The 22,073-nt window shown below is 42.7% G+C and overlaps 1 long non-coding RNA gene across 2 annotated transcripts in view; it reads right to left on the reverse strand.

Moving 5' to 3' along the window:
• LOC147601677 (uncharacterized) overlaps positions 1-22,073 on the reverse strand; it is a 264,462-nt gene that overhangs the window by 106,820 nt on the left and 135,569 nt on the right. For both annotated transcript variants that reach the window (XR_015257942.1, XR_015257941.1), the window contains exon 4: positions 17,588-17,703. This is a non-coding gene — a long non-coding RNA (uncharacterized LOC147601677). The remainder of the gene's footprint in view (positions 1-17,587; positions 17,704-22,073) is intronic.

Genomic DNA, 22,073 nt, shown 5'->3' on the forward strand with positions numbered 1-22,073 from the left:
GTATAAGCCAGGAGCCTTAGATCACACCAAGCAGCTCACGAAACCATGCTGTCAGACACATCTTTTCCCCTTCTAAGCCACCTCCTCTGCACTTCTATACATGCCTCACAGTACCTTCCAAATTTTGAAGTTTCACATTTTTTCACCAGCATAAATTAACTTGCCCTAATGCTAAATGCCTTCCCTACAAAACTTCCTGTTCTCCCTACAACTGATGCCAACACCAGGATTTCCATGCTTGCAACAGGAAATTCAAAGTCACTGTGACATTTCCTCCTCTCCTTCTGAGTATCAAGTCCAGCTACTCCTTTTCAGCCCCTTTCTTCCAGTCTCAGCAGCTTAAATCTCTCGTTCTGTACTTTATCCTAACCAGCCTGACAACATTCTCAGTGTGAGGGTCCCAAAATTGCCGCTGCCTTTTGCCAGGGCATAAAAGGCAACTGCTGAACTAATCTTCCCTTCTCTGTTCAGTCAGAAAACCCCCAAATAAACCCTTCAAGTAGTTTCCTAACATGGTATCACATTTAAAGTTCTTTTCACACTCTAACTTTTTTCGAAGGTTTATATTCTTTAAATCTTCCTAAATTGACATAACAGTCCTCAAGAACCACAGGATTTGCTAAAAATGCCTGCAGTCATACCTTCAATTTCTGAGTGGGCAGTTAGCTATTTCTATGCAATTTTTCTCTCATGATGGTCACCACTAGGGTTGCTTTGGGGGATGTATGCTGGGGTTGTTTTTTTTTTTTAATTTTCACACTAAGGGAGGCCACATCTAAATTATGCTTAGTCCCTGCACAAGCAGCACCATTACATAGTAGTCCTCCTGTTGTTTGGAAGTTATTTGTATGGCTCAATGTCCTTTTTCTATGTCTCTAAGCATGACACGCTAGCTTCCATTCAGCCTGAATTCTGGCAACTCTAACTTTCACCCTTTCCTGAAAACTTTTTCTCCTTCCTTGGGATGCAAAATCCAGACTGCTGTAGTACTTGCAGAAACTCCCAATTTCTGCACTATTCAGGTTCCGAGCTCTCCAGTCCAGCTGACTTGCCTTGCTAGAAGTTTGACAAAGTCAAGTTTGCTATCTTTCTGACAATTTTTAATTAAGAACATACTTTTAATACTCCCTTCATTTAAATTAAAACAATTCCTGATCACTGAAGTTACTGCCAATGTCTAGCTCTTTACAATCTCATGATTAGCTGCTAAAACCAGAACAGATACTCTTTTATCCAGTAGATCCTTTCCGGTTGTGGTTGGTTTTTTTTTTTTAATTTTTGTGTGTGTGTGTTTTGGGGTTACTTAAATGATTCATGGACAGTCTACTACACTCTCTCTCTGTTCTTCCTGAATACAGCAACAAAGTACTACTTTTCCAGCAAGATTATTATCCTGCTATGCATCTATTGTCCACTACAACATTTGTCTTCACAATTATTTTAGATTCCTCTATCTTACTAACCTGGTATTTAAGTACAAACCTGGTATATTTAACTACAAACGTTTTCCTTGTTTCTAACTGACCACAACCGATTGCCTTGTCAGGTTAGGCACAAACCTTTTATTAATCATCCTTCTGATCCAACTAAAGTCCTTATCATTTCCATCACTTTTTTTTTTCTTGCTGTTCTTCCATTATCCATTATTGTATCTTCTCCCTTTCCCAGTTCCTGCACACTAAAGCTAGGCACGAATATATTATGAGCATCTTCAGACCTTTCCCTATCATTTATTGACGTATTCAACGGCTGTAACAGACTCAGTATCAAAAACTACTACCCCACACAGTGACATAAGACTATCCCTTAAAAAATAATGTCTTTTCTTAAATGGATCCCAGTAGAAACACAGCCCAAGCTTTTCCTCCTGTCTGCCCACCTCACCTGTGGACCTTCTCTAGGGACTGGATGACTTCTGATCACCTGAGTCCAAGTTTTCTGCATAAACCATGGCAAAAGTAGAACTAGGAAGAGATCTGCATGTCCTGATCAGTTTCTCCTAAGAGCAAAAGCACTGAAGTGCCACTTTAAAATGTAGCAAGTAAGTGAGGCAGGTAGGCACCATGGGCTGATGGAGAGCAAGAGTCAGTCTCCAAAAACTGTACGAATTACAGATACCATAGAGGTAGAATGTTAATTGCTTTTAAAATAAAAATTATTTTGTTCAAGGTAGCGAAAAGTAAAGGGAAATTTAGAGAGTAAAGGATAAAGGCGATATGATTGGAAGACCTTTTGTAGGAGCAGTCTAAAGGGATATTAATAGGACAAAAGAGCACATGGCTAAAACAGAAAAAGTAACATGGCAGAGAGAGAGAATCATAAGGTCATGAGAGACTGGCCAAGGGCTTTAGTGGTACAGATGGATGAGAAATGCCTCTTCTTCAGAAGTCCACAAATATCCAAAATCATCAGATTTCTTTTAGCTTCTCTCGCAAAAAGCTAAGTCAAACTGAAGGCGATACTGGACAGAATTCCAAGCTGTAATATAAGTGTAGAAAAAATGGTGAGACCATCACTAGGAAATATCATTTGTAGATGACAAGAAGGATTAACACTACCAGAGACTTTGCATATGACCTCTTCTTTTATGGGCAGCATTTGTCAGAGAGGTTCATTAGACTTGCATTTCCTAAACTTACTTCAGTCAAAGAATGAACTTTTAAGATGGATAAAGCAGCACAGCTGCTTTAAACAAAACCACTTCCATTTGTAAATAAGAAGGGATTAGAGAAATTTGCTGCAGAATTCAGTCACATTAATCAGCTGGTTATAGCAGATTGACATGCAGCCACTAGATCTGTCAAAATAATTTTGATAACCTTTAACAAAAATGTGAAGGAATGTGCTATAAAGTGGTTCAACTTTAAGTAGATAGGATATGCTCCTCTTTGGAGAAGAGTTAAGTTCCAAGATTATTATTTCATTCAGATTTGACAGAAAAACTGGCCCCAAAAGAGGAATTTACAGTTACAGCACTCCTTTCCACAAGTTCATTCCAGGTTGTGAGCAACAACGTCCCATGGCAGGACACAGTATTTATTCAAAGGCAGATCATAGCTGGGGACTCATCGAGGGAGCCTGATGCTAAGTCAACATACAAAGCAAAATGAATCATCAGAAGGATTTCTTCCAGCATTGCTTTCCCTCCCATGTTACCACCAATTTTATTTTTTTCAGTCAAAAATCACAGTGGAATTGCAGAAGCAGTCTGTGAAACATGGTGCACACCAGCACGGTCACAAGGGGCTTCAAGGGTCCCAGCAGACAGCTGCCAGCAGGCCCCCTCCTACCCCAGGGCTGCAAGCCCACCCAGCACATACTGGTCTGCAACCCACAGCTACACCTCCACGAGAAGGCTCGCACAGAGCTGGCTGGTGTGACATCATATCAAGGACCACAGCAGAAGAAAGCCAGCTAAAGAACAGCCAGTATGGCTGCAACGTCAAACAGCCAAGTTTGGTACCTGTGCTGACTGTGACCAATGTGGTTGTCTGTGTCAGTCATGAAATCAGTGCTGCTAACAGCCTGGGAAGGGACGGGACAGGATGGTGCAACATCTGCAGCAGTGGGCACACATACTTAAAAATAGTGAATCTGAAACATAAAACATCCTCCCTCCCCCTGAGGCTAACTTAAAAATAGCACTTAAAAGAAAAGTTCTTTCTTTTAATTTTGCTTTCTCATTTTTGAGTTTGAAGAAGCATTTAATTCATATTTTCACGTTTTCTCCCACAACCACTAGAAATAGAAAGCTGACTTAAAAGGTGAGGAGCAAGAGAGACTGCTTGTTGTATTTCTCTTATCAGTTGTTCTATTCCAAGAGTCACAGTTTTCAGAGAAACACCAAAGTAGACAATGATAATATCACGCTTATGTCAATTTTAATACATTTCATACTACCTAGAAGTTCTGAAGTCAACACTTTCAGAAGAAAACCTTACAAGAACAATCTTGGGCTATCTTTGACTTAATTTTGCTCATACTAAATACAAATTCATCCTTTCTGTAGCCAATGAAGACCCATTGTTTTGGATGTAGGGTGCTAGAGGCACTTCTAAAGCAGGATGTGCATGTTGTCAGACGCAGGGAATTTAGACAAATTCAAGGGATTGTCTTTTATCTTTCTTGATATACCTCTACTTCTAATCCTTATCAATCCCAGTTTACACAGAGCAAAATTAAGTTTGGAGTCAGCTCTTACCGAAGTCTGATTCAGATTTTAGAGAGTTACAAGCTAGAAGGAGTGTGATAAACTCCACTCTGTTACAATAGCATCTCTCAGTTATACTCAGCAGGGACGTTTGTTTAAGCGACAAAAGAATCTGGTGTCAATCCCTCTCACTGGGTAAGCTGCACTTGATCTGTACAGCCAATGAATAATAAATCAATGCAAATTACACCACTTTATCACTAACAACCATTTTCTGGTCAGCTACACCACAGACTACAGTCTCTCCCACAGGAGACGAATAACCCCCAGTGACTTAAAATAGGAGTTATTTATAGCCTGCAGGGGAACAATTGGGCTCTAACATATAATTTGCACCACTGTTTATATTTGCAGTGAATTTGGCCCTCAAAATCTTTGGCTACAATGAAGGCACAAGCTGCTTTCATCATTACTGCATGACTCTGCAAATTATTTTAATAGATATTTGAATATTTAGCTCTTAGGCAGCTCCCCATGCCCCACAAGAAGTGCTTTACACTTGACAACCAAGTCGCTCATATCCTGTTTGTTAACCATTCATGACTTTCCTGGGTAACAATTTTTAATAGAGATTGCAACTGGCTTAAGGCATTAATACTGAAGATGAAATAAAGCTCCATGTTGGGACTGCAGACATCTTGAGAGGTTTATAACTCATTCTGTTAGCACAGTATAAAGCCATTCCTCTTTCAAAAGATGGGTGGGTTTAACCCCTCAGAGGTGCCTCGCCGCTGCGCAGACCTGGAGAAACAGGCCTTGAGGGTACATCGCAGCCAGTCAGGGCACTACCTTTTACTGGGAAGATGGATGCTCTTCACATAGCATCATTTTCATGAGCGTCTATCTAGAACTCATCATTAAGCACTACAGGAAAATAGCACATTCATGCAAACCAAAGCTAACTTCACCTGCTCAAAAGACTTACAAGAGCATGGAACAATACAAGATGCTACCACAACGTCACGCAAATCATCCGTAGTTCGCTTACCCACAAGAGCTCAGCCCTGATGTGCAAACTTCAATCTGAAGTAAAAGTGCTCATGCAAATGTTAACAGTCAGCTTTGATGACACAGCTGATCATTAGTGACAGCAGTTCTCTAACAAATGCAGGGACCAACTGTTGGGACACAAACCCGCACTGTGCAATGCTTTGGACGCCACTCAGCGAATGAGCCTTGTGTGGGTAACGGCACATGAAGTCGTGCAAACATTTGAGCCACACTAAAGGCAACAAACGCTAAGTAGCACCTAACAGTGAGAGCGCGCACAGAAAACACATGGGACAGAGGGAGCAGAAGGGAGAAGGATGCTTGTAAGCTGCCTCCAAGCCCAGTAGCATCCACTCAGCACTCTTGCTGCAGTCTCCACCAGATTGAGCAGTGAGGCCAGCTCCCTGACAGCACCAGCAGCACAGCCAGGTCCATACTAACTGTGGTGCAAGGGCAGGTATGGCAGCCACTGGGAGACCTACCTGCTGCCCCTCTCGCACCACTCCAAATTAAGCCGACCTCAGCTGCTACGGGGTCTGAGGTTATCAGGGCACAGATCTCTGCAAATAAAGAAATACGAACTGTGGGTGTCTGGTTGGGCTCATCTCTCCTTGTGACAAAGAAGCTGCTTTTAGGGTTGGCTCGACTTGCCCCGAAGGCTTCCCAGAGTGCTGTATAATAAAGATGATTGAAACACAGACTATGTCAACAGACACTTCCTTTGAGAGAGGTAAACAGGAGGACAGCATCTCAACTCATCAAAAACAACCAGACATACCTATAAGGCACACAGAGCCAGCCAAGATGCTTTGGGGTTTTCCTCTTTCCTTTTAAAAAGAAAGCATTTATTAATTTTTTTCCCAAAATTTAATATTAAAAGAAGAAAATGCTGGCAACACGCTGATGTTATGTCAGCTGCTTATGTCAGGTCAAATACAGTGCGACAGGAAGCAGGGGCTCCACGTGAATACAACCCTATCAACTCGGTGCTATTCTGCTCCTCTGTCCCAAACACAGACTGATAAACGATGCTCAACGGGGAGAGCACATGAGACCCGCAGCTTTCTGCCCAGACTGCCCAAGAGAAAAGCACCCTTGTAGAAGGGAAAAGCTAGTTACCTGCCAGACTGCATCTCTTTTGATAGCTCCCATAGGATCAAGTTCTCCTGTCCCAGAAAGGATAGGAACTAGTCATTCTTCCTTGATCTAGATGCAGTGGTGGAAACAGCACAGTGTAGGATAGCAAATAAATATTTGGAAGGAAGACATTTTCAGCCATCCAGCTCATAAAAGCAAGCAAAAGGCAGTAACCTGGCACAGCACTTGAGTAGCCATCAGGATAGCCAAAGTAAACGAACACAGTGACTGAGAAGGTAAAAACTGGAACCCGTTCAGAAAAATATTCATTTTCCAAGTTTTTGTTTATCTAGTTGTAAGATATGCAAAACCATTCTGTAATGCCTTTATTAAAATACGTATTTCTTAATCCTACCATTCTTGCTATCCGAGTTCCTAGTTTTTCCCACCACGTTAGATCAATGCAAGCAATGTGCCAAGGCAAAGGCAACGGCAAGGCTGTTTTGAGCCTCATCAAGCACCTTTTGTCCTCCCAGCCTAACAGAAAGTGGGATATGACTAGAACCTCTTATAATACGTGACAGATTTTAGCTCCTCCACTATACAGCGTTAGTCACATTTTTCTCTTAAGCTATTTAGTAATTTTCCTGGTACAGAGTGCCATAGGTGATGCCTTTACAAAATACATGGAAGACAGGGGCTGGGTTGCTACCACCAGCTACGTGAGAGCCCTTGTTTGCGCCAACCGGCTTCTCTGTGCCTCTCCTCCCACCACCAGGAAGCTTCAACATGACTGAAATTTACAGCAGTTATAACGAACCGCTGCTAACTGCAAATTTTAATTAGAGCCTTTGCCTCTGGTGAAGTCATAAGGAGAAAATAGGGGTGTCTCCTTTCTTCTAAGGATTTCTGTATGCAGGCAGGTACAGACAGACCTGAGCTTGCTTTGCCTGTGCTCGGAGCTGGCTCCTGCTTGAAAGCTCTACACGGCTTTGCATTGCAGGCACAGCGTGCTGTGCACAAGCAAACAGGCCCTGCTGCTCAACACACCTAAGCTTACCTAGATGACGGCAAACAGTAATGAGAATTGTGCCCCAGCAGCAAGAAGGGGAGAGAAAGGTAAAAAAAAATATATATATATTTTCTTTACATCCAACACCTGTTCACACTTGTACTAAGAAAAACAAGTTTGCCTGTATTGCCCTTGTCTTCTCACAAGGGTGTGTTTTTAGAGTTTTTCTTCTGGCTTGCTGTTCGTTATATTGAAATCATTTGCAAGCATTAAGCTATCACCTGCACAGAGATGATAGCAAGTATAACAGAGGAGTAACATTTGGAGAGGATAAACCATAGTGGGTAGTGGATTATAATAAAGAACCAGTGAGTCTGGCTGACCCTTGTCAGAGTGAGTCAGATCTTGCTAACACCTCTAGATTAGGGTTTACCACTTCTGTTTTGCTCTGGCTATTTTAAAAAAGAATCACAGTAAGATAACAGAACGTGAACAAGGACATAAAAAAAAAGTAAAACCAACAGAAGTGCCTATTCTTTTTGTTAGGAGGTTTACCAAGTGCCTAACCAGTCAACAATCAAGCCACTAAGACAACATAATAAAATTAAAGTCATTTTTGAAGACACTGGAAATTTTAGTATTGAGCATCCTATACTTCTGTTGTCTGCTGAATATCTTTTTTTTTTAACCCCTGCTAAGATGCTGTTACTTAAGAGGTAAACAAGAAAAGGCTAGGAACTGCAGGGTTATCAAGAGCAGACGAAGTGCAGGAGAACTGACTCCTCTCCAGAACTGCAGAACCACAAGAAGGCACCCAGCTTCAGGCAGGATAACAAACTTTTCTCCTTGCTGTTGTTTCACTAGCTGAGCAGGAGCCAGGTGATTTCCTGCTCTAGCCTGGGGGCAAGTAGCCTTCCCTGCCCTCCTACAGCTTTCATACCCTGCCAGGAGGGCTGCTCTTCCCAGCAGGGGAGCTACCTAGCAGGAACTACTGATTCCAACCTCCGTCAGGAGTCATAGAATCTTTAAGGTTGGAAGAGACCTCCAAGATCATCAAGTCCAACCATCAACCTAACACCACGACGCCTACTAAGGACCCAGCAAGTCCTTCCTCACCACCATCCACCACCTCCCATCTTTGCAGCAGCAGGTTCATGGAAGTGCTCTGGAGAGCAGACAGGTCCCAGAGTCAGCTCCAGTTGACAGATGCCCTTGACCCTCAAACATGACAATTTGGGTAAACTGCACAACTTTGATTTTACGTTTAATTTCTGGAGCCTGCCTTTCCTGTAGAACACTAAGGAGCCACCTTTGCTCTCTTCTCCACTTTCCTGCTTTTGAACCTAAATTTAGCAAACCACAGCCCAATCAATACACATGGCATCAACTCACCGTTCTGTGCCATCATTACTTGCACTGAGGAAAGGCGCTAGAGACACGCAGATAAATATTAGGGAGGAAGAACATGTATTACTTCAGTAAATTCATCAGCTAATGTCAATTAATTCAGGAAACTCCCAAAGGGGAAAAAAAAAAAAAATCTGCTTCATTTATGGCAAAGCCAAGAGAATATAAAGCCTGAATTTCTTTCTGTCTTTTTCCCTTGACAGCAAGACTGGGAGAGAGCAGGTCAAGCAACATCACAACTTTGCGTGCTATCAGGCTGCTATTCAAAAAAACAAGACAGAATATGAATGCAACCTGATTTCAAGTGAATCTGGGAGAGCTTTAATGCTGAAGTTTATATTCCAGCTTTGTAATTATTAAGATCTTTGACCAGCCCTTGTTTCTCAGTACTGGCCTAGATTAGCAAGACACCTGAAAGTTTACAGTAAGAAAACCATATGAGCAGATTCCTGTAGCTACATGTGTATAGTAATTATGGCATAGGTAAGCAATAACACATGCCCAAGGAATCATACTTCATGAGGCACAAGGCTTACGTGCATATCTATGATTATGACTTCAGACTTCAAAGTGACTTATTGCTCAGACAAAATTGGTAGCCTACTTCCTTGTAAAACACACGTAAGGATCTATTGCTATAAAACATATAGGTGCTGACATAACACAAGATTTAAAGTATGGGGACCAGAACTGTGAAGGGAGGAAGGAGGATCTTACTTAAAATATGTTGCTATATTGTTTTAAAGTGAACGCTGTTTGAAGTAGCAGGCAAAATTAAAAATCAGTTAAATTCTAAAACTGACAGAATTTCACACCAGTGCCCAAAGTCTGGTTATTTGGCACACACCACTTCAAGCTTGTGTTCTCCTTGGCAAAACGTGGTCCTTTCTAATATATTATCCACTGAATTGCTTTCAGACCTCTAATCAATCAAGAAATCCCATCACAATCATGTGATGAGCGGCGGTGGGCTGAGATTCATGCATGGCAATTTATGACAAAAATCAATAAGTGTTTCCCATTGACACGGCTTTTTCAAAATAGGATCACATTTTACAAAAGTACATTTTTCTGAAGATTGGTTTATAAATGAATAGCACTAACTTCAAAGCAAATGTTTCTGTGAGGGCTGTTATAACATTCGAGTTCTTACATGATCTTCAAGGCAGTGTGACCTAGGAGGCAGCCATAATGAGACACAGACAGTGAATAAAGCACTGATTTAATTATGTTGTTTGATATATGATGACCTCATCCACTGGTGTTTATACTAATGTAGTGCTTGAAATGCTTTATCGACATATGGGAAGGCATGGTTTCCAGCCTGAAGAGCTTACAGTCTCAAAGACAGAAACCAGATGAAGGCTGTTCTCTTCCTGTAACTTACTGTAGGTTTTGAAGCTTTGCTCGTTTCCATCAGGTCTTAAATATGCACTGAGCGCTAGAGAGCGGGTTGCTGAGTGAGTACTCTAAGCTTGCTGGACAAAATATCTACTGCATGATTATCTTCGATTACAGAAGAGGATTTCCAGTATGGCAAGTCTACGTTCCTATGTACAACCAATGACAGGAAGAATCAAACATTAGCAGGGTGGAGGGAAGCTATAGCTGTTTACAACATCTCCACCAAATTCCTTCAGTTTTGGAGATACCTTGTGCCTGAGCACGAGCTTTGGCCCACTGTCGTCTGCTGCTACAGAAAGAAGAGAGGGGCACAGAGTCAATATAATCTGCTAGTTCCTCCACTGAAGACTTCCATCAAGGTGACCATGCTGTAACCATCTCCCCTCAGAAAATGAACAGACAAGGCTCAGAGTTTGGTTGAATATACATGTATATCTTATTTTGCACTCCTGATCAGGATTCCCTGAAAAATATGCAGTAAAGTAATTCTTTATGGTGTTAATGCCATGAAAAGCTCCATGAGGAAATGAGTAGTTCTGTATTCAGTGCACCATCTGTCAACCACGTGGTAAATAAGGCCATACAAGAAATGGTGAGAAATAAAACATCAACAACCTACCCACTCATTAAGCATTAGCCATGCTGTGCGCTGAACGATATGCAGGCCTTGTAGGAAAAAAAAAAATGTACGCAATCCTCTAATTAAAGGCAATCAAAATGAGTATTTACCAAGAGGATGAACAAACAGCTGTAATTGTAGAGATTTCTAGCCTCCGATTGCTTGGTTTTGCAACCGAAAAGTTCCATCCTGTTCAGTAATCTAAAGGCCTAACTCAAAGCATTATTTATCTTATTTTACATCTATACAGGAAACCCACAAAACACATGCAGTTAACACACTTTCTCCCTTCTTAGGTACACACACGTACAAGACCATTGCTTTCACTGATGCCTATCACAGCAACCAGACACAGACAGGTTAAAGAACAGGTACCCTAGCTCTGTTTTGTTTTAAGGTAATTTTGGAAAGTAAACAGGGCTTCAGTACATCCTTTCTCTTATATACTGAGTTTTCTCAGGAACACTAGATGTTAAAACCTCTTATTAAAAAAAAAAAAAAATCCAGTGAGTCCTGCTAGCAATGATAAAAGATCAAAAAAGTATAAATTAAATACATTATTAGTGGAGTGTATATATATATGTGTGTGTGTGTGTATATATATGTATACATACATATGTATTTAGAAACCTTTAAAAGGGTACACAGAAGTTAATCAATGATAAAGCATTTGCCTGGCAGAGCTGAAAAATAGCTGAGAGAGACTATCAGTAACATGTCTTTTTTTTTCCCCAAACTCTGGTACAAATTCAGCTAATATCACTTTGTATGATCTCATACTGGGATAGGAGCCAAAAGTTTCACTTGAAATCTTTGCAGTTATCAGATCTGGAAAGCTTTTCAATTGCTTAAGTTTGAGAAGTATTAAAAAAAGAAAAAAAAAAAGAAAAGAAAAGAAAAAAAGAGAGAAAAAAAGAGAGATAAGAAGAAAAAGACCAAGGATAAAAGGCCAGGGGCTTGAAACATTTATCACTTCATCATACTCTTCCATTTAATGCTAAGTCAGCATCTTTACAGATACAATGGAATGCCTGCTCTACCTACATTTTGAGAAGTTTTGGGAAAAAAAATTAACAAAGTACAGAGTTAGAAACAGGCGCAGAGCAGCAAGGCCAGACAATTCAAGCTCCTTCTCCAAGCTCAGGAGCAGAGCATCCCAACAAAGAGGAAGTCAGGCAGAAACAGCAGGCGGCCTGCATGGATGAACAAGGAGCTCCTGGACCAACTGAAAAACAAAAAGGAAGCCTACAGAGGGTGGAAGCAAGTACAGGTAGCCTGGGAAGATTACACAGAGGTTGTCTGAGCAGCCAGGGATCAGGTAAGGCAGGCTACAGCCCTGACAGAATTACATCTGGCCAGGGACATCAAGTGCAACAAGAAAAGTGTCTTTAGGTACATTAGGGATAAAAATAAGACCAGAGAGAATGTGGGCCCTCTCCAGAAGGAAATGGGAGATTTGGTCACGTGGGACATGGAGAAGGCTGAGGTACTCCATTATTTGTCTGCCTTGTTCTTCACCAGTGAGGGCTCTAGCCACATCGCCTAAGTTGCAGAAGGCACAAGCAGGGACTAGGAGAATGAAGAACTGCCCACTGTAGCAGAGGAGCAGGTTCAGGACCATCTAAGGAACCTGAAGGTGCACAAGTCCATGGGACCCACTGAGATTCATCCGCGGGTCGTGAGGAAACTGGCGGATGAAGTTGCGAAGTTGCTGTCCATCATACAACTGTCCATCAGTTGTAGCAGTCTGGTCAGGTTCCCATCAACTGGAAAAGCAGAAACGTAATTCCCATTTTTAAAAAGGGAAACAAGGAGAACCCGGGCAACTACAGGCCAGTCAGTCTTACCCCTGTGTCTGACAAGGTCATGGAGCAGATTCTCCTGGAAACTATGATAAGGTGCATGGAATACAAGGAGGTGATTGGTGACAGCCAACAGCTTCACTAAGGGCAAATTGTGCCTGACCAATTTGGTGGCCTTCTATGATGTGGTTACAGCACCAGTGGACAAGGGACTTGCAACTGACATCATCTACCTGGACTTGTGCAAAGCATTTGACACTGTCTCGCATGATATACTTGTCTCTAAACTGGAGAGACACAGATTTGACAGACTGACAATTTAGTGGATAAGGAATTGGCTGGATGGCCACACTCAGAGAATGGTGGTCAACAGCTCAACGTCCAAGTGGAGACTGGTGACGAGTGGCATTCCTCAGGGTTCGGTATTGAGACCAGCCCTGTTTAACATCTTTGTCAGTGACACGGACAGTGGGATAGAGTACACCCTCAGCAAGTACGCTGACAACACCAAGCTGTGTGGTGCAGTAGACGTGCTGGATGGAAGGGATGCCATCCAGAGGGATCTGGACAGTCTTGAGAGTAGGGCCCATGCAAACCTCCTGAAGTTCAACCAGGCCAAGTGCAAGGTCCTGCATGTGGGTCAGGGCAATCCCAGGCACAAATAGAGGCTGGGCGGAGAATGGATTGTGAGCAGCCCTGAGGAGGACTTGGGGGTACTGGTGATCGAGAGATTAAATATGAGCCAGCAATGTGCACTTGCAGCCCAGAAAGCCAGCCACATCCTGGGCTGCATCAAAACGAGCGTAGCCAGCAGGTTGAGGGAGGTGATTATGCCCCTCTACTCTGCTCTCATGAGACCCACCTGGAGTACTGTGTCCAGTTCTGGAGCCTCCAACATAAGAAGGACATGGACCTGTTGGAGAGGGTCCAGAGGAGGGCCATGAAGATGATCAGAGGGCTGGAGCACCTCTCTTATGAGGACAGGCTGAGAGAGTTGGGGCTGTTCAGCCTGGAGAAAAGAAGGCTCTGGGGAGACCTTATAGCAGCCTTCCAGTACCTAAAGGGGGCTTATAAGAAGGATAGGGAGAAACTCTTTATCAGAACCTGTTGTGATAGAACAAAGAGTAATGGTTTTAAAATAAAGGGAGGTAGATTTAGATGAGATATAAGGAAAAAACTTTTGACAATGAGGTTGGTGGAACACTGGAACAGGTTGCCCAGAGAGGTGGTAGATGCCCCATCCCTGGAAACATTCAAGGCCAGGTTGGATGAAGCTTTGAGCAACCTGATCCAGTTGGAGATGTCCCTGCTGTTTGCAGCAAGTGATCTTTAATGGTCCCTTCCACCCTAAATATTCTACGATTCTATGATCTAATCCATCTGGAGGACAAGCTGGATTAACTAGCACATCTGGGAACTGAAAGGCTCCAATGCCTAAAGGGAGGTTTCCAACACTTGCTTCCAGCAGAGAAAGGCTGCAAACACACAGCCATGTTGCTTTGGTGTTGGCTCCACAAGCATCAGCCCTGCCATACAGGAAGGACAGCAACCAGGTAGCACATACTAAGTGTGATGCTCCCTGAGAGGTCAGGATTGCTACAGTTGGACAAGCTCTACCCTCTGCTGTGCTGTGGCACCAGGGGTCCCAGGCCTGCCTATAGGCACCCCCCTTTTAGCGCTACTAGGTGCCTGGGAAACCAGGAAAAGTTCAAAAAGCCCTCGCACTGACCTAAGACCAAGGTAGAACATGGAAGAAGATGGGATATCCAGGAAAACATAATGGCCTGCCTGGAAGCAAATGTTATCAACACGCTGAAAGAAAATACTCCCAGCTCTATATGACACCACATAGAGACTGCATGAGGTCAAATCAGAGTAACAAGTACTTTTCTGGCATATATTTGCTACCTCCAGTCTCCTCCTGATAAAACCAATATATCACAAACACTTTGGAAGCACATTTGTAGCCAAGTGTCCTGGTTTCAGCAGAGACAGAGTTAATTTTCCTCTCAGTATTCAGTGTGTTTTGATTTCATACGTGAAGGATGTTGATAAACATCCTGATTATATGAGTTGTTGCTAATGAGACCAAGGACACTGTCACTGTCCGGCTTTCCAGGTCTTGCTAGCGTGCAGGTGCAGGAAGCTGGGAGGAATATAGCCAGAATAACTGACCCAAACTGGCCAAAGAGAGTATTCCATGCCATAAACGTCATGCTCAGTATGTAAGTGGGGGTTGCCGGGGGAGTAGTACTCGCTCTTTTGCTTGCTGCTCTGTTTCATTTCCATGATCGCTGCTCGGGACAGGCTGTACCAATCACTGGGACATCAGGTGGTGAGAAATTGTTCATTGTTCATTTTGTATATTTTAGTATCCTTATATTATTTTTTCCTTTGCTATTCTAGTAAACTGTCTTCATCTCAAACCAGGCGTTTTCCTTTCTTCCCAATTCTCTCCCCCACCCTGCTGGGGAGGGGGAGCGAGAAACTGTGTGGTGACCAGAGCTAAACTACAACACCAAGGAAAAGCATGTACAAGGTAAAACTGAATATAACCACAAGCACAGAGTGCTCTATATCTTGCCAAACTGATTGCTATTTTGAAAGACTATGCCAATTTGTGAGTTATTAGGGCAGCTTCAGACCTGCTCTGGTTTCAGGCAGGAGTCATTTCTCACTAAGTGACAGCTCACATACCCATTACAGGACAAATGCCACTCATGCAAAGCCCAAATCCATAAAACATTCACAACCACGTTAATTGTACCCTCAGCAGTGAATATGCAGGCCAGCATATAACTGGACTTGCTTATGACAGACTTAAACTTTTAAAAACAGTATTTTTCCTAATCAAGCCAGTATATGATAGATAGGAAAAACAGAGCACATTTTTTGAAAACACCACAAAATATTCAGGTGTGGGTTTGTAGACTCATGGTTACTCGTGTGACCCCAGGCAGTCCACCTCTTCAAAAACCAGAAAATACAGAAAAGTACATACTATCAAAATGCTTCTATTGCTTTCCTACACTTACATTAAAACATTCTTTGTGCATGCAAACAAATCTAGTGAGCTTTTTCCTTGCTCGGGAAAGCTGAATTTTCCTTTCTCCAATAAAAGCTGCCATTCATATCATACTGGTGAACAAAAACGAGAAACATGGAATTTGAATCTTACCACTGTATCCTTCCTGATGCAGATCCCTGCTCTCCCATTACATTTCAAAACTCCCTCTCAAATCTCTTGGGTTTTTTCATTATTGCTTGCACATTTCTCACTCCTTTGTTCTTTCTTCTTGTTCAGAAAGGTCTTATTCCTATCTCCCCGACTTTGTCTTCACCTACTCTCTCACCAACTACAGGGGAGACTCTTTCATACTGTCAAGCACAGCCCACCAAGAAACAACTCTGGAGGAAAAAAAATGCTTGGCATACACAGTTCAACAGAAGTATTTCCACCCACCTCACTCTCTACTGCATCCTTTCATCCTGCTCTTTCTTCTGGAGAAGTCGCACAAGTTACTACTCTCATTTTTAGCCCTCCTTCCCACGTTGAGCTCCAGATGCTCTGACACACCACTGACACCCACTTCATTCTGCTGCCTACCCTTCACCCCTCTGAGTGCTGGGGCACTCCCATACCTTCCTGGAGCCTGCACTCTTTACCTCCTCTTCCTCTCCAGCATAAGCTTGCACCTGCTGTAGATTTCTGCTTCAGGCAAAGCCTCAGACTTCCTCCTTGACACCTTTGATGCAATAATGTTGTAGGGTTTTCTTCCTACACCAACCAGGGCATTTCCCTTGGGCTGCAGGGTTGTAGGCAGCATGGCAACATCTCAGTTTTGTCCCTCTGAAGCTGAAGAAGAGAGCTGTCCAGATTTCCTTTTTTTTTTTGGCATTGGCTGCCCTCCATGTGCATAAGGGGAAGACTCAGGTCATCCCAAGACGCCCTGGATGGTGCAGCCTCCATTTTCAGCCCTGCGCACAGCTTAAATAGACAAAATGAACCTAAGCTACAAGAAGGTTTAAATGAACATAAAGATACTGCTGCTACTCTGCCAGTGTTAGAATTCATTTTTACAAGTTCTTAACGCTTTCTTGTGTCACAGCTTGGTGCAAGAGCTGTCTGGCCAGCAATACCTGCAATCGAAAGCTTATCCTGTTACTCACTGCTCAACATTGGTAACTACATAGGACCACATACATGCTCCTGATGTGCCTGCAGGCAGATGGGAGAACTCCCTGCCTGAAGCTAGGAGTTCAACACCTTACGCTTTTCCAACAGGAACTGGATCTACCTACTTTGAACAGATTGTGCTAAGAAGCATAGATCTTGTTCACTGTTCAGTACCTGAAGGTGGTTATATGCTAGGTACTTCCAAAGTTGGAAGAAATAAGAATGTCAAGATTTAATTTCCACAGAAAGATCATATGCCCTTTTCTAATTATGGCCGCGTGTAGTTACAGTCAGACACAAAGAAGGACAACCTAAGGCGAACTCCTATCTATCCCCTTACTGAGTTTGGCCTCTAGTTTCTCTCTTGCATGCTGACAGAAGGGAGGGAGGTAGGGAGATACCCAAGTTGGGTTTGCAGCCACTGGAACTAACTCACACACCACCTCCACTCTAACAGGCTTCGCAAGCAGCCCAGATTCCATATGGAGATACCTGGTGCTGATGCTGACCTAACAAATACATGAAGGGATCTAATAATGATTCTATGATTCTATGAATGCTCCACCTGAAGCCTTAAGCAGAAGTGCTTCAAGAAAGGCTAAATTAATTTTGTCAGTTCAAATTTCTTTGACATTGGCTGAAAAGCTTCCAAATATAAAAAGTACTACACTAGAGAGAGTTGAGAGGGGAAGAATTTATTATTTTATGGAAACCCTCTGAACAGGAACAGAAAACTCTGAAGGCTGGTGTTTCTAAGAGGTCTACGTGTAGCATCTGAAGTTTCTTCCATTCTTACATACAGCCATCTGAACTGTATTCTCCTGTTTTGACTAAAGACCTTCTGAAATAAGGACCAAGTTAATTACAAATTATCTTGTAATTCACTCACCTATCTTTCCTGGAGCAGGAAGGAGGGCAGTTCAGAATCCTCCACATAAATCCTTCAATCCCGTTCACCCTCTTATTTCAGAAGTGTAAATCCTTACAGTGCTCTGTGACTGAAGTCTGAAATAAAGAAAAGAAGAACAGGACGGGAGCACTTAGTAACTTTATGTAATGCACTGATAAAAAAAAAAACCTATAATAATAGGTGCTTTTAAACAACTATTTCATACTACATTATGTCTTGCAGACACTCAAGTCAAAGGCATTGGTCTAATTCAAGGTCAAATGACTGTAAGACAAGAAAAAACACAATGCCTTCATACAACTACACAGTCCTATATTTCAGGATATTTCCTGTTCTGTTACAATAAATCTCAGTTAGGCACCACAAGCTCTTTAGTTTCTGGAAGAAATCCAAAATTTCTGTGGATGCTTCCTTACTAAAAACTTCCTTGAGCAGAAACACAACCTGGAATGCGCTCTTAAAACACAGCCTTGAGAAACAAATTTTATTGAATTTTCATGCTACAAAAAGGAAGCCAAATTGTGTCAACGGAAGACAAGTCCACCCTGAGAAGTGTATTTTCTTGTTCTCTGCAGCTTCTACAGTTGCTAGCTTTCAATGGCTTTTATTTGTTTTACCTAATCAGCTCCAAACGCAGGACACAGTGCTGGGCAGCAGCCGTGAGTGATATTCCTGTAACGCCACAGAACCCTGCGAGCAGCCTTCCAGCATGCCCCTCACATTGCACCTTCTGCCACTACCCACGGTATGCACAATAACTCCTGCTCCTCTTGGAAACACAGGCTACCGGGGGATGGCAACTGCAGTTTAAACAGCCAGAAGGTAAGACCAAGACTTAAGCCTTACTAAGTAAAGAGTAATAAAAGGTCCAACATAGTAGTTAAGCTTAAGTACAGAAAATCATATTTGCACATCACTCATGCAAGTACGTTCTAATGAAAATATGTTCTCATGCCATTTATTTCTCATTCCTACATTTATACTTTATTTTCATATATCATCATTACAAATACCTGCTTTCTCAATTATACTGTGTGCATTTGTGTGTGCATGAGCATGCATCTAGCATCCACTTCTATAACCTTGAAAGAAAATCAACATAAGCAGGCTTTCCAGTCTGAAATCAAAAAGTTTTAAAGTACACATCTGTAACTTTGAACCATGTAGCGTAAACTAAAGACCCTGAGGCCTGGCAGATTTGTGGCATCCAAAGATTCAACCTCATGAACAGCATTAGAGATTCTTCCAGTGCTCAGGGAGTCAAATAAAAACTCACTTCTGCAAAACATTCTGAAAATCCTGAGGAGGATAAAAGGACATTTTGTCAGCAATAAATTTTTGTTATCTCTAAGAAGGTTAAGTCCACCTTAACTTTTTTAATAGTATGAACAAAACACCTTGAAAAAGTCTGGAAAAGTTCAAGTATTAGCCACCTAGATAGTATGATCCTTGTCCAAATTAAAAGCTTGAAAATTAAAATAAGTAAAATTACAAGCCTTCATGGGGGAAAAAGAATTAAAAAAGAAGGGAGTAGGGGGTGGTATGTTATTAACATCCAGTATTAGATTAAGGCCTCACAGGCAAAGCAGCTAATTGTCACCAGCTCATACGGATAGGTTCTGCAGCACATGCTAAGAAACACCCTCAAAAAGACAGATACAGCATTTTGGCCACTGTGGTGTATGAGTAAGATCCCACGCTACACATGTGCGCAGACACAAACACATACAATGCTGTAAGGGTTACAGCTGAGGTCACTGGCTTGAGAATCCAGCAGTTTGCGGTTCATGTAAATAGCTAGTTTGGGAACGTGCAATGAGTTTTTATATAATCATGACGTATTGTTCTGGTTTTGTTAGTGAGGGGGGCGCCTAAGATGGTAGCTTCTGTAGGAAACTGCTAGAAGTTGCTCCCCTTTGTTCAGTGGATTCGGCCAGGCCTAGGGCAGACCTGCTGCTGGCCAAGGCCGAGCCAATTGGCAGCAGAATGTTCCGTGATAACGCCTCTGCGATAACGTATTTAAGAAGGGGAAAACAGAAAAAGAGGAGGAGAGATGTGAAGCAGCTGAGCAGGAGGCAGAGAGAGGGAGGCACGAGCCTTGTGGGTCTTCTGGCCTCCTGCCGGGCAGCCAACTGGGCCCAACTTGGCCTGGCTGCAAGAAGTGGAGAGGAGATGAGAAGTTGAAGTGAATAAGATGTAAAAAGGATCCTGAGAGGAGTCTGCCAGCCTGTTGTGAGGAACGGCTGCAGACGCCAAGGTCAGTTCAGAAGGAGGGGGAGGAGTAATGCGGCTCCTGGCCAAGATTCCGCTGCAGGTCGTGGTGAAGACCATGGTGGAGCAGGTTGTCCCCCTGCAGCCCATGGAGGTCCACAGAGGGGCAGAGATCCACCTGCAGCCCGTGGAGGACCCCACGCCGGGGCAGGTGGAGACCTGAAGGAGGCTGTGGCCCATGGAGGGCCCGCTGGGGCAGCTGTTCTAGAGGGACTGCACCCCATGGAAGAGATGACCCACGCTGGAGCAGTTTCACGAAGGACTGTGGCCCGTGGGAGGGACCGCACGCTGGAGCAGAGGAGGAATGCGAGGAGTTCTTCCCCCAACAATGACACAGCGGCATTTAACAACGCGTGATGAATTGATCGCGATCCCCATTCCCTTTCTGCGCCCCCCCTCCCCCCAGCCCTGTGCCACTCGGGAGGTTAGGTAGTAGAGGTAATGTTAAGCCCAGGAAGAGGGAGGAGGTTATCGTGTTCCCTGTCTCATTCTCCTGCTAATTTTTAGAAATAAATGAGTGTTTTTCCTCAAGTCAAGTCTGTTTTGCCCGTAACGGTAACTTTAAGGATTTCTCCCTGTCCTTATCTCAAACCTTGAGCTGTTTTTCTTATATCATCTCCCCCTGTTCTCTCAGAGGGTGGGGGGAGAGAGAGAGATACTGCGTAGTCTGGTCCCGATCGGGGCTGAGCTATGACACATATATACAGGGTAGTGTTCTCCACACATGCTGGAAACGTGTCAAGAACAACTGTGCTTGGAGAGCTTTGCCTTCACAGACTTCTGGTGGTTTAGTTTACACCTGAAGCAGATACAGCATCTACGAACACAAATCTCTTCCTACTAAAAACTTATCTGATTGTATGTGACTAAACAAAATGCTGCATTCAATTACCTTGTTCAGGAACCCACTGCACGTTAAACTAGTAATGGAGGAAAGATCACTGAACTTCATAACCAGAAAGTCCTGCCTCCAAAACATACAGCCTCATGTTTTCTAACTTAAGCAACTAAAACTGAAAAAAATGGAAAGATACTCATGGAAGCCTCTGTGGGAGGGAATCAATACAAGTTCGGACACCTGTGACAGATGAAACCTAAACTTGATTGATTAATCTATCCTAGAACCATAAAAAAAAGTTGCTCAGATCTTTGACTTTAATGACTGAATCACTTTTTGGGGATCATGAGGAAGTCCTCTAGCTTCTCCAGTCCAAACAGAAGGGCTCATTATTAGAAGACTAACACGTGAAGCAGGTATGGTCTGTAAATATTCGTAATGACTTCCTCCCCATGCACTTTGTGCTGGCTGCCAAGTACATTTCAAAGCCCAGCTGTCACCAACATCTATGATAGCCTCTTCAAACCCACAAGGACACACATACCTTAAGATCTGCTAGCAGCTGGTATCAACAAGGAATGTCAGAAGTCTCAGACAGCTCTGGAAGAATCACTTGGAATGTATGCTTTGTTGCTCAAGAGTTAAAAATAAAAATGGACGGGCACCAAAATAGAGATGGGTTGTTTAATGGTTCATCCTCAAGCTTGGACCCACTGAAACCAAAGGGTACGTGCATTTTTTGAATTGGCCCCAAATTCTAATAGCAAAGTACAGCCCACAGTATTTGCTTCATTTTTGTGCAAGCAAACCTGCCTACAAATCAACCATATTACATTTTCTTATATACTCTTACAGGAGAAGGGGAACATAGGAGTTCATGAAAATACATGAGATAATTGCAAGGTATCTTCCATTTATGTAAGAAACTTGGCTCTGAAAGTCTTCCTAGTTTCAGGTATCTAATTCTGAATGATTTTATTTAATATTTATCATAAGCTCTCCACATAGGAAATGAAAATTCTGTTATTTTTAACACGTTCAAAATGATACCATCTTAATTTAAGATTCAAGATGGCCAGAGAGAACACTTTGCTTTATTTTTTTTATGTGACCATGTGCTTATATTTCATGAAGCAGCTAACTGAATAATTAAACCAAGATACGTGGCTGAGATCCTGAAGAGTAAATCCCCTTTTCTGCATAAGCTCTACTATCCAGGCAACTAAATACTTTTATCTATAATGAAAAAAAAAAAAAATTAAAATAGTCACAGAAGCCAAATCCCCCTTTTCAAAAGCCTGCCAAAGTCATCTGAAACACATTTGTCGAACATACATGGGGGGGGCAGGGGGGAAA

Source organism: Chlamydotis macqueenii, chromosome 2, assembly GCF_036417535.1.
Source record: "Chlamydotis macqueenii isolate bChlMac1 chromosome 2, bChlMac1.mat, whole genome shotgun sequence".
NCBI lineage: Eukaryota > Metazoa > Chordata > Aves > Otidiformes > Otididae > Chlamydotis > Chlamydotis macqueenii.